This window comes from Nerophis lumbriciformis, linkage group LG08 (genome assembly GCF_033978685.3).
Source record: "Nerophis lumbriciformis linkage group LG08, RoL_Nlum_v2.1, whole genome shotgun sequence".
Lineage (NCBI taxonomy): Eukaryota > Metazoa > Chordata > Actinopteri > Syngnathiformes > Syngnathidae > Nerophis > Nerophis lumbriciformis.
In genome coordinates, this window is record NC_084555.2 from 23207088 (window position 1) to 23223874 (window position 16787).

Here is a 16787-nt window from a genome sequence, read left to right on the forward strand (position 1 = left end):
GGGTGTCCTGGTGCCAAGTGCACATATGGACACCCTTATGTTTGAACATGGTGTTTGTTATCGACAATCTGTGACGAGCACAAAAGTCCAATAACAGAACACCACTCGGGTTCAGATCCGGGCGGCCATTCTTCCCAATCACACCTCTCCAGGTTTCACTGTCGCTGCCAACATGAGCGTTGAAGTCCCCCAGTAGAACGAGGGAATCACCCGGGGGAGCACTCTCCAGTACTCCCTCGAGTGAATCCAAAAAGGGTGGGTACTCTGAGCTGCCGTTTGGCGCGTAAACGCAAACAACAGTCAGGACCCGTCCCCCCACCCGAAGGCGGAGGGAAGCTACCCTCTCGTCCACCGGGTTGAACTCCAACGTGCAGGCTTTGAGCCGAGGGGCAACAAGAATTTCCACCCCAGCCCGTCGCCTCTCACTGCTGGCAACGCCAGAGTGGAAGAGAGTCCAGCCCCTCTCAAGAGAAGTGGTTCCAGAGCCCTTGCTGTGCGTCGAAGTGAGTCCGACTATATCTAGCCGGAACTTCTCCACCTCACGCACTAGCTCAGGCTCCTTCCCCCCCAGCGAAGTGACGTTCCACGTCCCAAGAGCCAGCTTATGTAGCCGAGGATCGGACCGCCAAGCGCCCTGCCCTCGGTTTCCGCCCAGCTCACACTGCACCCGACCTCTATGGCCCCTGCTATGGGTGGTGAGCCCATTGGAGGGGGGACCCACGTTGCCTCTTCGGGCTGTGCCCGGCCGGGCCCCATGGGGACAGGCCCGGCCACCAGGCGCTCGCCATCGTGCCCCACCTCCGGGCCTGGTTCCGGAGGGGGGCCCCGGTGACCCGCGTCCGGGCGAGGGAAATCTGGGTCCTTTGTGTTTGTTCTTCATAGAGGTCTTCGAGGGACGTCTGTACTGTATTTAAATTTTGTCCTTTTTATTCAGAATTGTGTTAAAGTACTTTTCAGTGTGGCTAAAAGAAAATAGATGGAGTGTGTCTCTTGAAAATTTTAAGGAGAATCATCAGTCTTTTCTGGAAGCAGTATATTTTTATCTTGGTGATTCGATCTATCAATTAATTTGTTTTCTATTGTTTATACTGGCCCAGGGAGCTGTAGCCTTCCGATCTTAGCAATCCTGGACTGGTTGCTAGACAATCACAAGCAGGCTGGCTATTCAACTGACGGCCCGGGGGCCAAATCCAGCCCAGGAATGACACCACACCGGCCCCCAGGTTCTGTTCAAAACTTGAGAGACCAACATTTTTGCAGCAAATTCCTAAAAACACAAAGAGTGCTCCTGCTGTATAGAGGAACTTGGACCACTGTAAACACATTGGATGATCCTTGCATTGACATTTTAACATTGCTAGTAAACACAGAACACTGGGGTCAAAACTTGTGATTTACATAATTGAGGCGTTCTTCAAGGCACCCCTTTAAGTCCTCTTCTTTTTGTCAGTTACACAATATTTTTGTAACTGTGATTTATGTAACTGAGGTGTTGCTGAAGCTTATTTACTTAAGATGCCGTCAGTAGTCATTCGTTGAACTTCTTCAGTTATACTGGTAGTGTTCCTCAAGGTTTCATTTTAAGTCCTCTCTTTTTCATCATTTGGGCTATTCTACTGGTGGCCAGAGAGTTTGATACAAAAAAAACTTCTGAGACTCACACTTTTGCAGCAGATTCTTAAAAACACCAAAGTGCTGTCATAGAAATGATCTTTAATTTTTTACAGAAGGTCCTTTAAAACAGCAGAGTGCTCCTGTAACTCTGACAACGCAAATAGACCAAAATTAAATGTCTACTGTAAAGAACAATGGTTCTTCGCAAGAAACAAAATAAGACTTATAGTGAAGGGTCCTTCCTTGGTTTTCTGGAAATGTGGCCCCTCCAAAAATCTAGTTGAATGTCCCTGCTTTATAGAAACACAACCATCCACACTAATTCATATAGACAAACAATGTTGGTATTCGATAAAATCGTGACTCAAATTAACTGATAAAGGAAATATTGGTTGATGAACTCAAAATAATCTCAATTGACTGCATTCAAGTGTGCAGGTTTGACCCGAAAACCCAAGAAGTTGGACCTCTGCCAGAGTTTCTCTGTGTCCCAATGCGGTCACATTCCTGTGGAGGTGTAACTTTGTCGTCCTCTGTGGGTGCAATGGTTTGTTCTTTGTCTGTTTTTTATAGTTGAGAGTGAAGTAGTAAGCCTGTGCGTCAATCTGTGTGTTTTAACTCTAAAAGGATCAAAGGGGTAAAATGTGCTGATGTTGGCAGTTTGATCTTACAGGCCGACACAAAAAGCTAACAGAACGCTGTACTAAAAATGTGATCTGTTCATCTCTTCTTTTATTTTTTTTGTCACTAGATTGCTTAGTAAACTAACTCTGGGCAACTCTCAACCCTGAAAGAATAAACACCAATGAGTCAGCCGAGAACCAGTCGACATTTGACAGTCCAATTGATTGTACAATATTAATAGTTTATTTAGTCAGTCAGTCACACTTTTTGGGCGCATGAAAGTATTTAGGGACAACAGCAGAAAAGTGTACACATCTTCATGAACTGCAGCACTTCATTTCAAAGCAAAGTGCAGATTGTTGACTCGGTACCACCACTCAATAAAGCAAAATATTCTGTGCAAAGCGAAAAAAAGCCATTAATCATTTCAATGAGGTATACGTGTTTATTTTAGATCCATATTCATTTATTTTGGCACAGAGACATTACTACATGACAATTAGTAATAATTAGTAGTAAGGGACTAACGTTTATTGATAATTGGCCCTCTTTCTGGGGCAAACCAGGCTTGCTGATGAGGGACGGCCTTCACCCTAACCAGGAAGGCGCCATCATCCTGTCTAAGAATATAGACTACTGTTTAAGTCACATTTGACTAACTACACTAGAGCAAGCCCGGTCACAGGCAATTACAGAGCCTGCTAGTCCGGGTGAGGAGTCAGTTAAGCTAGAACTAGCCAGCGCCAGGCTGGATAATTCCTGTACGCATAGCAATTTTCTTAGAATAACACACAACTCACATAATGTGTTTTCTGTTGTGAATGTGTCCGGGGTAGATATGCATTCTACTGAGGTGGCAAATCATGATGCGTTCAGTCGATCGCAGCATCAAGCAAACAATCTGAAAATTCCCGTCGTATCAATTCCTAGATATGGTCGAAACTATTTAAAGTGCACTACGTATAATAAACGTAACATTATTAATATTTCTACTACGGATAATTTAAACAAAAACTCGTCAAAACAGCCCAATACTTATAATATGGGCTTTTTAAACATAAGATCATTGTCTCCCAAAACGTTATTAGTTAATGAGGTCATTAGAGACAACAATCTTAACGTCATTGGTCTTAGCGAAACCTGGCTCAAACCAGACGAATTTTTTGCGCTAAATGAGGCATCTCCTCCTAATTATACGAATGCGCATATTGCCCGTCCCCTTAAAAGGGGTGGGGGGGTCGCATTAATATACAATGAAAACTTTAACCTTACCCCTAACCTAAATAATAAATACAAATCGTTTGAGGTGCTTACTATGAGGTCTGTCGCACCGCTGCCTCTCGATATGGCTGTTATCTACCGCCCCCCAGGGCCCTACTCGGACTTTATTAATGAATTCTCAGAGTTCGTTGCTGATCTAGTGACGCACGCAGACAATATAATCATAATGGGGGACTTTAATATCCATATGAATACCCCATCGGACCCTCAGTGCGTGGCGCTCCAGACTATAATTGATAGCTGTGGTCTTACACAAATAATAAATGAACCTACGCATCGCAACGGCAATACGATAGATCTAGTGCTGGTCAGGGGTGTCACCACCTCCAAAGTTATGGTACTCCCGTATACTAAAGTAATGTCCGATCATTACCTTATAAAATTCGAAGTTCTGACTCATTGTCAACAAACTAATAATAATAATAACTGCTATAGCAGCCGCAACATTAATGCCGCCACAACGATGACTCTTGCTGACCTACTGCCTTCGGTAATGGCACCATTCCCAAATTATGTCGGCTCTATTGATAACCTCACTAACAACTTTGACAATGCCCTGCGCAAAACCATTGATAGCATAGCACCGCTAAAACAAAAAAGGGCCCCTAAAAGGCGCACCCCATGGTTTACAGAGGAAACCAGAGCTCATAAATTATCATGTAGAAAGTTGGAACGCAAATGGCGCGCGACCAAGCTTGAGGTTTTCCATCAAGCATGGAGTGATAGTTTAATATCGTATAAACGCATGCTTACCTTAGCTAAAGCTAAATATTACTCAAATCTCATCCGCCTCAACAAAAACGACCCAAAATTTTTGTTTAGTACAGTAGCATCGCTAACCCAACAAGGGACTCCTCCCAATAGCTCCACCCACTCGGCAGATGACTTTATGAATTTCTTTAATAAGAAAATTGAACTCATTAGAAAGGAGATTAAAGACAACGCATCCCAGCTACAACTGGGTTCTATGAACACAGATACAACTGTATCTACGACGGATACTGCAATACAAAATAGTCTCTCTCTTTTTGATGAAATAACATTAGAGGAACTATTACAGCGTGTAAGTGGGATAAAACAAACAACATGTTTACTTGACCCACTTCCTGGGAAACTTATCAAGGAGCTTTTTGTATTATTAGGTCCATCAGTGCTAAATATTATAAACTTATCACTTTCCTCTGGCACTGTTCCCCTAGCATTCAAGAAAGCGGTTATTCATCCTCTGCTCAAAAGACCTAACCTTGATCCTGACCTCATGGTAAACTACCGACCGGTGTCCCACCTTCCCTTTATTTCGAAAATCCTCGAAAAAATTGTCGCACAGCAGCTAAATGAACACTTAGTGTCTAACAATCTCTGTGAACCTTTTCAATCCGGTTTCAGGGCAAATCACTCTACGGAGACAGCCCTCGCAAAAATGACTAATGATCTACTGCTGACGATGGATTCTGATGCGTCATCTATGTTGCTGCTTCTTGATCTTAGCGCTGCTTTCGATACCGTCGATCATAATATTTTATTAGAGCGTATCAAAACACGTATTGGTATGTCAGACTTAGCCTTGTCGTGGTTTAACTCTTATCTTACTGACAGGATGCAATGCGTCTCCCATAATAATGTGACCTCTGACTATGTTAAGGTAACGTGCGGAGTTCCTCAGGGTTCGGTTCTTGGCCCTGCACTCTTTAGTATTTACATGCTGCCGCTAGGCGACATCATACGCAAATACGGTGTTAGCTTTCATTGTTATGCTGATGACACCCAACTCTACATGCCCCTAAAGCTGACCAACACGCCGGATTGTAGTCAGCTGGAGGCGTGTCTTAATGAAATTAAACATTGGATGTCCGCTAACTTCTTGCAACTCAACGCCAAGAAAACGGAAATGCTGATTATCGGTCCTGCTAAACACCGACATTTATTTAATAATACCACCTTAACATTTGACAACCAAACAATTACACAAGGCGAATCAGTAAAGAATCTGGGTATTATCTTCGACCCAACTCTCTCGTTTGAATCACACATTAAGAGTGTTACTAAAACGGCCTTCTTTCATCTCCGTAATATCGCTAAAATTCGTTCTATTTTATCCACTAGCGACGCTGAGATCATTATTCATGCGTTCGTTACGTCTCGTCTCGACTACTGTAACGTATTATTTTCGGGTCTCCCTATGTCTAGCATTAAAAAATTACAGTTGGTACAAAATGCGGCTGCTAGACTTTTGACAAGAACAAGAAAGTTTGATCATATTACGCCTATACTGGCTCACCTGCACTGGCTTCCTGTGCACTTAAGAAGTGACTTTAAGGTTTTACTACTTACGTATAAAATACTACACGGTCTAGCTCCGTCCTATCTTGTCGATTGTATTGTACCATATGTCCCGGCAAGAAATCTGCGTTCAAAGAACTCCGGCTTATTAGTGATTCCCAGAGCCCAAAAAAAGTCTGCGGGCTATAGAGCGTTTTCTATTCGGGCTCCAGTACTATGGAATGCCCTCCCGGTAACAATTAGAGATGCTACCTCAGTAGAAGCATTTAAGTCCCATCTTAAAACTCATTTGTATACTCTAGCCTTTAAATAGCCCCCCTGTTGGACCAGTTGATCTGCCGTTTCTTTTCTTTTCTCCTCTGCTCCCCTTTTCCTTGAGGGGGTGGGGGGCACAGGTCCGGTGGCCATGGATGAAGTGCTGGCTGTCCAGAGTCGGGACCCGGGGTGGACCGCTCGCCTGTGCATCGGCTGGGATCATCTCTACGCTGCTGACCCGTCTCCGCTCGGGATGGTGTCCTGCTGGCCCCACTATGGACTGGACTCTTACTATTATGTTGGATCCACTATGGACTGGACTCTCACAATATTATGTCAGACCCACTCGACATCCATTGCTTTCGGTCTCCCCTAGAGGGGGGGGGTTGCCCACATATGCGGTCCTCTCCAAGGTTTCTCATAGTCATTCACATCGACGTCCCACTGGGGTGAGTTTTTCCTTGCCCGTATGTGGGCTTTGTACCGAGGATGTCGTTGTGGCTTGTGCAGCCCTTTGAGACACTTGTGATTTAGGGCTATATAAATAAAGATTGATTGATTGAAGATTGAATTATTATCATTATAATAGCTTTGGTTATCTTCACTATTAACTCAGGGGTTGCACTGTTTTTATCAATCGTGTCTTTGCCTTTAAGAATAAACAAGCGTTCATAATATCATCACAAGGACTTATCAAGCTTTGTCAGATTTTGTTCCATTTACATTTCACAGTGGTACTGCAAGACATTTTGACAAAATATCACAGTCGTGATGCTCTCACTGAGGAGGAACTTTAAACTAATTGAGCTAAAACTGCCATGGACCAAAAATGATATACCATAACGCATCACAAAGCGCAAAAGCTACATCAGGGCAGAGCAATTGACTGGAAAATCAGCATGACACACCAAAAAATAATGTTCTACTATAGAGTACTGTGGGTTAATGGCATGGATTAGTTAAAAAAGTTATTTTTTTGTCATGTACAGTAAGAAATTAGTGCCCTTTAAATAAATGAGAATACTAGCTAAATGTGCCAGAACAAATACCAATACAAATTTGATGATGGTAGAGACAGCCATGAAGACCAAGGTGTTGTTATCAATAAACGATACGGTTGATGTAACTCTTTTACCTGCACTCTTACATGGGAAACATATGCACAGTGTTCAGTGCTAAGTAAGCTAATAAATATCGTTAAAGAATTAATCTACTGACAATGAACGAGCCTTATATTGCATCCCACAAGACGTCACTGGGTGCCGGTAAGCTGTGATCAGGTGTTAAAGGATCTGGTTGGTCATTTTCTCATTTGCAAGTGGACTTTAACAGTGAAAGCACAGTAAAAATAAATTATTCAAACAAAGTTGAAAGGGTCTGAAAAGGCCCATAGTGTCAAGATGACTACAATTTCACTAACAAGTTCTCTTTATGTATTTTACCAATCTTTGAGTAATGGTAGATAACTGACTGTACTTGGAACGCCACCTTTCCATCGCCAGATTTAATATGCCACTACCTCTTGGTGTTACGCTGTCTACAGAACTGTAGCCCATTTCTCCATATAGACAGTGTGGACGAAAGGCATGTAAAATTAGTATTTTGATCACTTAATTGTATGTTTTAACACCCTTGTCCATGATTACTTCCAAACTGATATGGTTAACATTATGAGCAAAAAAGGAATATAAAAGAATCGCTAATTTTTGGACTTCCCTACTCTTCGTTAGACACCGTACCCTGTGATTCCGCATGCTTTTTTTTTTAGCATTCCCTAAAGCATCTTAGAGGAAAACATCCGTAGAAAAGGCCACAGAATAGAATACTGGCGTCTTACCTTCTTTTTCTCTCGTTTTTAAATGCCGGGTCTTCTCTCTGTTTTTTTCCCCAGCAGGTTCTGACTCAGTTTTTCTCCCCTCAAAGCTGCTTTTCGGGATAGGATTTGGCTTGAATCTTTTACATGTATTCCATTCAAACTCTGACCATAACCCTTCTTCTTCAAAGGAAGAGTCATTCCAAATGATTGCTGCAAAATATACTGCTCTCACTTGGTCTGTCCCATTTTGCATGAGTCAATTTGTTGTTTGCCGTGAGTGACTGCTCGCCGCTGTCGCGAAAAAAGATAAGTATTATTTTTCTATGTGTGTGCTTCTAATTGTTTTACAGCTTTCTTTATTCCTTCCTAAACATATTTAGTAGTCTTATCAATCTAACAAACCACCCGATCTCTGTCTCACCGCCCCTCTCTCAGCTAGCTAACTGCTAAGCTAATGAAGCTTAGCCCAGCGCAGCGAAGGCGGCGACGGTCTGAAGGAATCTGCTCCCACACGTTGCGGCCACTTCTCTGAAGACAGCAAGAACTCGACTCGGTGAAAGAAACAACGTGAGTATGGCTCTCTGCTCTTCGTGCACTGTTGTCATGAATAGGTTGGCCCTACTAGAGGACAGTGTCTGCGAAATAGAGCAGAGTAATTTTGTAACTTTCGACGCTGCGGACACATCTGCTAGTGTTTGCTGTAGCGAGCTGACTAGCCCGGTTTGTAGCAGCCCTAAACGGCCTACAAGCAACGGTGAACCGGTTGAGACGCATAATAGATTTAGCCCTTTAGCCAGTCCAACACCCCAGTCTACGGGCCGCCACACCTTACTCATAGGGGACTCCATCACCCGGAACATACAGCTTAGCAAACCAGCCATAAATAAGTGTATTCCCGGGGCCAGAGCACCTGACAATGAAACTAATATTAGGGAGCTGACTTGCAACAAGCATAGTAAACACGTACGACAGGCTAATCGCACCACTAGCTACGCAAACATAGTTGTACAGTTGGCTCCAATGACACTAGGATGAGACAGTCAGAGATTACAAAGAGGAACATAGCTAGGACTTGTAATCTCGCTAGAAATACAGTATGTCCAGGCATCAAGTACTTGTCTCTGGTCCCCTGGGCCCTATTCGGACTTTATCAGTGAATTTTCAGAGTTTGTCGCTGATCTAGTGACGCACGCAGATAATATAATTATAATGGGGGATTTTAATATCCATATAAATACCCCATCAGACCCTCCGTGCATGGCGCTCCAGACTATAATTGATAACTATGGTCTTACACAAATAATAAATGAACCTACTCATTGCAATAGTAATACGATAGATCTAGTCCTTGTCCGGGGTGTCACCACCTCCAAATTTATGATACTCCCGTACACTAAAGTAATGTCCGTTCATTACCTTATAAAATTTGAAGTTCTAACTCATTGTCAACAAACTACTAATAACCACTGCTTCAGCAGCCGCAACATTAATGCTGTCACAACTATGACTCTTGCTGGCACTGCCTTCGGTAATGGTGCCATTCCCAAATTATGTGGGCTCTATCGATAACCTCACTAACAACTTTAACGATGCAAAAATGACTAATGATCTATTACTAACTATGGATGCTGATGTGTCATCCATGTTGCTGCAACTTGATCTTAGCGCTGCTTTCGATACCGTCGATCATAACATTTTATTAGAATGTATCAAAACACGTTTTGGTATGTCAGACATTTTCTTGGTTTAACTCCTATCTTACTAACAGGATGCAGTGCGTCTCCCATAACAACGTGACCTCGGAGTATATTAAGGTAACGTGCGGAGTTCCACAGGGTTCGGTTCTTGGCCTTGCACTCTTCAGCATCTAAATGCTGCCGCTAGGTGACATCATACGCAAATACGGTGTTAGGTTTCACTTTTATGCTGATGACACCCAACTCTACATGCCCCTAAAGCTGACCAACACGGCAGATTGTAGTCAACTAGAGGTGTGTCTAAAGGAAATTAAACAATGGATGTCCGCTAACTTTTTGCAACTTAACGCTAAGAAAACGGAAATGCTGATTACCGGTCCTGCTACACATTGACATCTATTTAATAAAACCACCTTAACATTTGACAACCAAACAATTACACAAAGCGACTCAGTAAAGAATCTCTGTATTATCCATCCATCCATTTTCTGCTGCTTGTCCCTTTCGGGGTCGTGGGGGGTGCTGGAGCCTATTATCTTTGACCCAACTCTCTCGTTTGAGTCACACATTAAGAGTGTTACTAAAACAGCCTTCTTTTATCTCCGTAATATCGCTAAAAGTCATCCCATTTTGTCCACAACCGACGCTGAGATCATTATTCATGCGTTCGTTACGTCTCGTCTCGATTACTGTAACGTGTTACTTTCGGGTCTCCCTTTGTCTACTATTAAGAGATAACAGTTGGTACAAAATGTGGCCGCTAGATTTTTGACAAGAACAAGAAAGTTTGATCATATTACGCCTATACTGGCTCACCTGCACTGGCTTCCTGTGCACTTAAAATGTGACTTTAAGGTTTTACTACTCACGTATAAAATACTACACGGTCTAGCTCCATCCTATCTTGCTGATTGTTTTGTACCATATGTCCCGGCCAGAAATCTGCGTTCTAAGAACTCCGGCTTATTACTGATTTCCAGAACCCTACGGGCTATGCAGCGTTTTCTATTCGGGCTCCAGTACTATGGAATGCCCTACCGGTAACAGTTAGCGATGCTACCTTAGTAGAAGCATTTAAGTCACATCTTAAAACTCATTTGTATACTCTAGCCTTTAAGTAGACCCCCTTCTTAGACGAGTCGATCTGCCGTCTCTTTTCTTCTCTGCCCTGCCCCTTCTCCTGCGAGCAGAGGTTATCAGGTCACCACAGATGACGCGCCAGCTGTTCAAAGTCGGGACCCGGGGTGAACCACTCCTCTGTGCATCAGTTGAGGACGTCTCTGCACTGCTGACTTGTCTCCATTCAAGATGATCCCCTGCTGGCCCCGCTATGAATTGGACTCTCACATTATTAACCGTATCCACTCGGCATCCATTGCACCGGTCGCCCGGGGGGGCAGGGCGGGGGGTCCCCTCCAAGGTTTCTCGTTGTGACCCCTTGTAATTAAGGGCTATATAAATAAACTTTGATTGATTGATTGAATTTGACTGGAGAGCTCCATGCTTTCCTCATACTTCCATCATCTGAAAATGTATGCATGCTTACCACTTCTTTGGTTTTCTTTCTACAACCTGCAACAATGCCTCTAGCAGGCATATTTGGTAATTACTTTAAATTCTGCTCGGAGAAATATTGTGATTTGTGATGAAGACGCTACTAAAACACAGACTAGTACTACGCAATATGAAATTACCTTTAGTCTTCTGAAAGTGACGTCAGCGGGCTGATGCAGGCCTGCCCACATTTTGGAGCTAACGGTGGGCGTTCCAAAATGTACTGAAAACAAATCTAAAATCACTACGTTTGGTTTTGGAGAGATTTTTACCTGTAGACTTAATTTTTTGGTCCAGATCTATGAAATAATTTGCAATGTTGTCAGCATTAGAGGGGCCCTTTAAGGTCCTAAATGTCTTCCATGGTTAATGTGCCGCTTTTCTGCAGTTGTCAGTTGGTAATTGAAACGCAACATTACTGTACTTAGTGAAAGTTAAAAAATTACAATAATTATTGGATCTGCCAAAAAAAATAATGGCTAAACCAATAATTACTAGTAGTACTTCTTTAAAATGGTTTCAGACTTTCTGAATGCCATATCCGAGAGCCTCAGAGCCAACAAGCACAAGGCCTCTGTTAGCCTCACAATTTGTCACAATATTGCAAAAGTGCAATATTAAATTTTAACTTCCACAGTCTGTGATAATGTGCAAGCTACGATAAGATAAGTCCTGCTGTCCACACAACACAAACATGGCAGATGTGCATTGCATTCGTGAAAAGGCTATATATCCTGAAGAATATGTGCAACAGCTTTCAGAAAATGTGTCAACAACTGTAGAAATACTTCGCAATACACTAAACCCAATCAAGAGTCGTGGTGGTTTTGAAAGATTGTCCGTCTGAGCTTAAGTATGCTTTTTTAAGTTGATTATCAGTTTGTCAACATGCTGCTGAAGGCGTGCTACCACAAGGCCATTCTCCTAAATTCACCATGTCAAGTAGACCTCAGTTAGAGTGGTCAATAAATACTTTGAGTACCATCTGCTAATTTGGGTCTGAAGCAGATAAACACCTCGGCTCTGCAGTCTTGTCAGTGGCAGTCTGGGCCAACCAGAAACTCTTAAGTACTTTGAGGTCAAGACTTCCTGGATTATACTTGCTAAACACTTGTGGAGACTGCCATCTTTAACCTCTGACCCCCACACAGACTGAGCAGGATAAATGAACAAAGACGTCGGAGGGTGTGATAATGTAACTCTTTAAAATATGATTCTTAGATACTGCACAGTTGTGCCGCGACTTATGATTGCCCCAACTCACATTTTTGTTTTGGAGGGATACAATCTGTCTCTCTGTTAATTGTAATGGTTTAGATTGGGAGCAAAAATTTGGGTTATGAGTAATTGAAATAGCGACTGTTACAGTGAGCCCTGTAAGATTTGACCAAAACATCTGGTGTCTCGCTCGATAGCTTGTTAGCTAATAGCGAGCTATTAGATGGTTATTTAGAGGTTAGCAAAGTTAGAAAGACAAACTTTGTTTGTTTGGGTGTGAAGGACAGTGCTGAGAAGAACTAGAGAATATTCACTGAATTAAATAAATATGGGAAAACATGACCAAAGTGTGCGTGTACAGCCGACTTGGCAAGGCAGGACAATCAGAATAATGAGTCAATAACGCCAGCCAAGGATGTTAAAATACTTGCCCATGAAGATATGGTGAAGCTGCTGATGGTGTGTTTGACGGACAAAGCAACTTGCTGGAGATACAATAGAAGTCCGCTCTCCAAGGTAAAGGGTGTAGATTATTATTACATTACTTCATAAAATACTGTAGTTCTATAGATACATTAGTCGTTCTCAAGAAGTTTGTTTTTCTTATTAAAAAGCATGTTACACGTTAAAATTGTGGTGCTTTTAGGGTGGCTCTGAACGGGAAAATTGAATTTAAATTTATTTCAACAGGGAATATAGATTTCAGATTAGAGTATTTTGGGTAATGAGCTCCGTCACAGAACCAATTCATCTTGTAGCCAAAGCACCACTGTACTTTTTAAAAGCACCTTGATCTACGTATTAAGCTTAGGAAATGTAAATTGCCAAATGAATCCATGCATGCAATCTATCTACCTCTTATCCTGTTCAGGGGTTGCTGGGAGCTAAAGTCTATCCCAGCTGACAAAAGGCACGCCGCCTGTTAATTGCAGGGCACAAGGCCGGCTGAGCACATTCAAGTCCATTTATATGCACATTATTTATATTTTCAATGACTAGTGACATATGAAGTAACTTATAAAATTGAACTCTACTAATAGTATTACAAGCCGAAATACAGGCCACAAAAAGCCAAGAATCTGGCACTGACAGTGACTAACATTTAGGGATGTAACTGTATCAGAATCTCACTGTATGATATTATCACAGTATTAAGGCCACGTTGCGATATTATTGTGGTATATGTCCCAACAAAAAAAGATGCCATATTGTGTAAAATGAAGTGGCAGAAATGTTTTGGATCAACACATTTACTGTGATTGAACACAAACATAAAGCTCAAATGTTCAAATCATATTTATTACAACAAAGATGTACTTTAAAGTGCAAACAATTGTGTAGGAACAACTGTTTCAGGCAAAGCGACAATGTAAACATCAAGTGTAAAAAAGTTGTGTTCAGTTTAGTGTCTCAACTTTCTGAGAAGCAGTGTCCTCCACAGTGGACATAGTTATATCTGTTCGGAAAATGCAGTTTCTCGGAAAAGCTAACTGATAATTTAACTTTTATATTGTAAATATCTCACAAACTGATGTTTAGCTTTGCTGGCTTCAAATATATTTTCTGGGTGACAGTTTATGAGGTGGCGACTTGTCCAAGGTGTACGCTGCCTTCCGCCCAAGTGCAGCTGGATAGGTTCCAGCTGCACTTGGGCATATGATTCCCTTTCCTACTGTAGTTGCCAAATCTAAATGTACGTTTTGCATTAAATCCAAGGCAAGTATAAACTGGCTTAGGTTTGTCATCATTTGTCAACAGTGCACACATCTGAGGCATGATCAATTAACAGTATCAGCACTGGTCAGTTGTTTGGTTTTTGATTCAAATCTGGCTATAAGATGCCTGAGATAATGTGCGGTCTCCATTCAAACCCTTTTTTTATTGTTGAAGTATAGTATTACGTCGTATTCAATGCAGTCTAACTTTTACCTTTTGTTTCTATTATTTTTTATTGTATTGTTAATTTAATCCTGCAAGAAAAAAAACTGCCATTACTGTATGAAAGGAGCTGTATAAATAAAATATAAGCAGACTAAAATCTGTGAACACAAATGCACCGATTCAGCAGTATATCCTTGGTATTCATGGCAGTGCCCACTGATGTGTTTTTGTGTGGGTGTGTAATTACAATCATCATCCTTGTCTTTTGTGAGTCCTTGCAAAAGCAAGGTCAAGTCACAGCGTTCCACAGCAGCAATAACAGGAAGACCACACAGGGCAAGTTTTAGACATTACAAATGGAGAATCCTAAAAAAGAAGGACTAAATACGTTCTGAGTTGAATCAATTATATAATGAACTATTGTCTTGTGATTTGGAACAAGCATACCAAAAATGCGCTGCAAATTAGTTAAGTGTTAGCTAATTTCCTGTCTGGCAGGCGTAGAGCTGCACAGTTCACAGTGAGGGCAAAACTACAAGGAAATCATCAATGTGCATATATAACTAGAGAGCATGTATTGTATTCACTTTTAAACCTGTAATTTATAGTTTCACATTATTTTAATTCAAAAGATGTTTTTGCATAAGAAATTCTTCTTGTATAGTCTCAGCCAGAAATCTGCGTTCAACAAACTCCGGCTTATTAGTGATTCCCAGAGACCCAAAAAAGTATCCAGCTTTAGAGCGTTTTCTATTCAGGCTCCAGTACTCTGGAATGCCCTACCGGTAACAGTTAGAGATGCTACCTCAGTAGAAGCATTTAATTCCCATCTTAAAACTCATTTGTGTACTCTAGCCTTTAAGTAGACCCTTTTTAGACCAGTTGATCTGCTGTCTCTCTTTTCTGCTCTGCCCCCCTCTCCTGCCTGGAGAGGTTATCAGGGGACCACGGATCAGCCTCCACGGATGAGGCGTTAGCTGTTCAAAGTTGGGACTCAGGATGGACCACTCCTCTTTGCACCAGTCGGTGACGTCTCTGCGTTGCTGACTTGTCTCCATTCAAGATGATCCCCTGCTGGTCTCCCAATGGACTGGACTTTCACATGAAGTCGCAACCCAGGTTGACCACTCAATATGTATCAGTCGGTGACGTTTCTCGCCCCGACTTGACAACATGCAAGAGGATCCCCTGCTGGCCCCTTTATGAACTGGACTCTCACATTATTAACTGTATCCACTCGGCGTCCATTGCACCGGTCACCCAGAGGGGGGATCCCCACATCTGCAGTCCCTTCCAAGGTTTCTCGTTGTTCCCATTGGGTTGAGTTTTTCTTGCCCTAATGTGGGATCTGAGCCGAGAATGTCGTTGTGGCTTGTACAACCCTTTGAGACGTTTGTGATTAAGGGCTATACATCTAAACTTTGATTGATTGATTGATTGATTGATTGTAGTGCAAAAAACAGACATTTATCTTGATGGTGGCCGACGCTAGAAAGCACATGTGATGTCTTTGTTGATGTCCCTGTGCATAGGTTGAGTCACACACACCAATTGTGGCTTTTTTCAACAGTACCAATAATAATTAAATTATTCATAATTCAACTATCAGCATCAGATTAAAGTGTATATTGTCAGCTTTAAGAGTTTGCACAAAATATGACATTTTAACATTTTAATCGATGCGTTACCGATTATACTCAACGGTATCAATCCCAGGCTCGGGATCTTTCTGTGTGGAGTTTGCATGTTCTCCCTGTGACTGCGTGGGTTCCCTCCGGGTACTCCGGCTTCCTCCCACCTCCAAACACATGCACCTGGGGATAGGTTGATTGGCAACACTAAAAATTGGCCCTACTGTGTGAATGTGAGTGTGAATGTTGTCTGTCTATCTGTGTTGGCCCTGCGATGAGGTGACGACTTGTCCAGGGTGTACCCCGCCTTCCGCCCGATTGTAGCTGTGATAGGCTCCAGCGCCCCCCGCGACCCCAAAGGGAATAAGCGGTAGAAAATGGATGGATGGATGGTATCAGTTTTTGGTACTTTTGTTAGTGTTCAAATCAATTAATCAATCAAAGTTTACTTACATATCCCTTAATCACAAATGTCTGAAAGGCTGCACAAGCCACAACGACATCCTTGGCTCAGATCCCACACCATGGCAAGAAAAAACTCAACCCAGTGGGCAATATGAGAAACTTTGGAAGGGACCGCAGATGTGGGTGATCAGTGCAATAGATGCAGAGTGGATACAGTTAATGATGTGAGAGTCCAGTCCAATGTGTTAATAAATGTTAATTCTTTAAAAAAAATCTCAACTTTTGTATTCAACATTAAACACTGAGCATGGCTATCTAAGTTGTTATCCTTTGCCTTACACTTCTGTGTCTCATTTGCATGTACTGTACTGTAATATATAGGAGAGAATCTTTGGGCACCACGCGATTCGATTTGATTCTTGTGGGTAACAATTTGGTCCACAATCGATTCTCGATTCAAAAGGATTTTCCATTCAAAATCAACACTTTTCAAAAACATTGTGTGCCAGTACTATGATTAACTACGTTCCT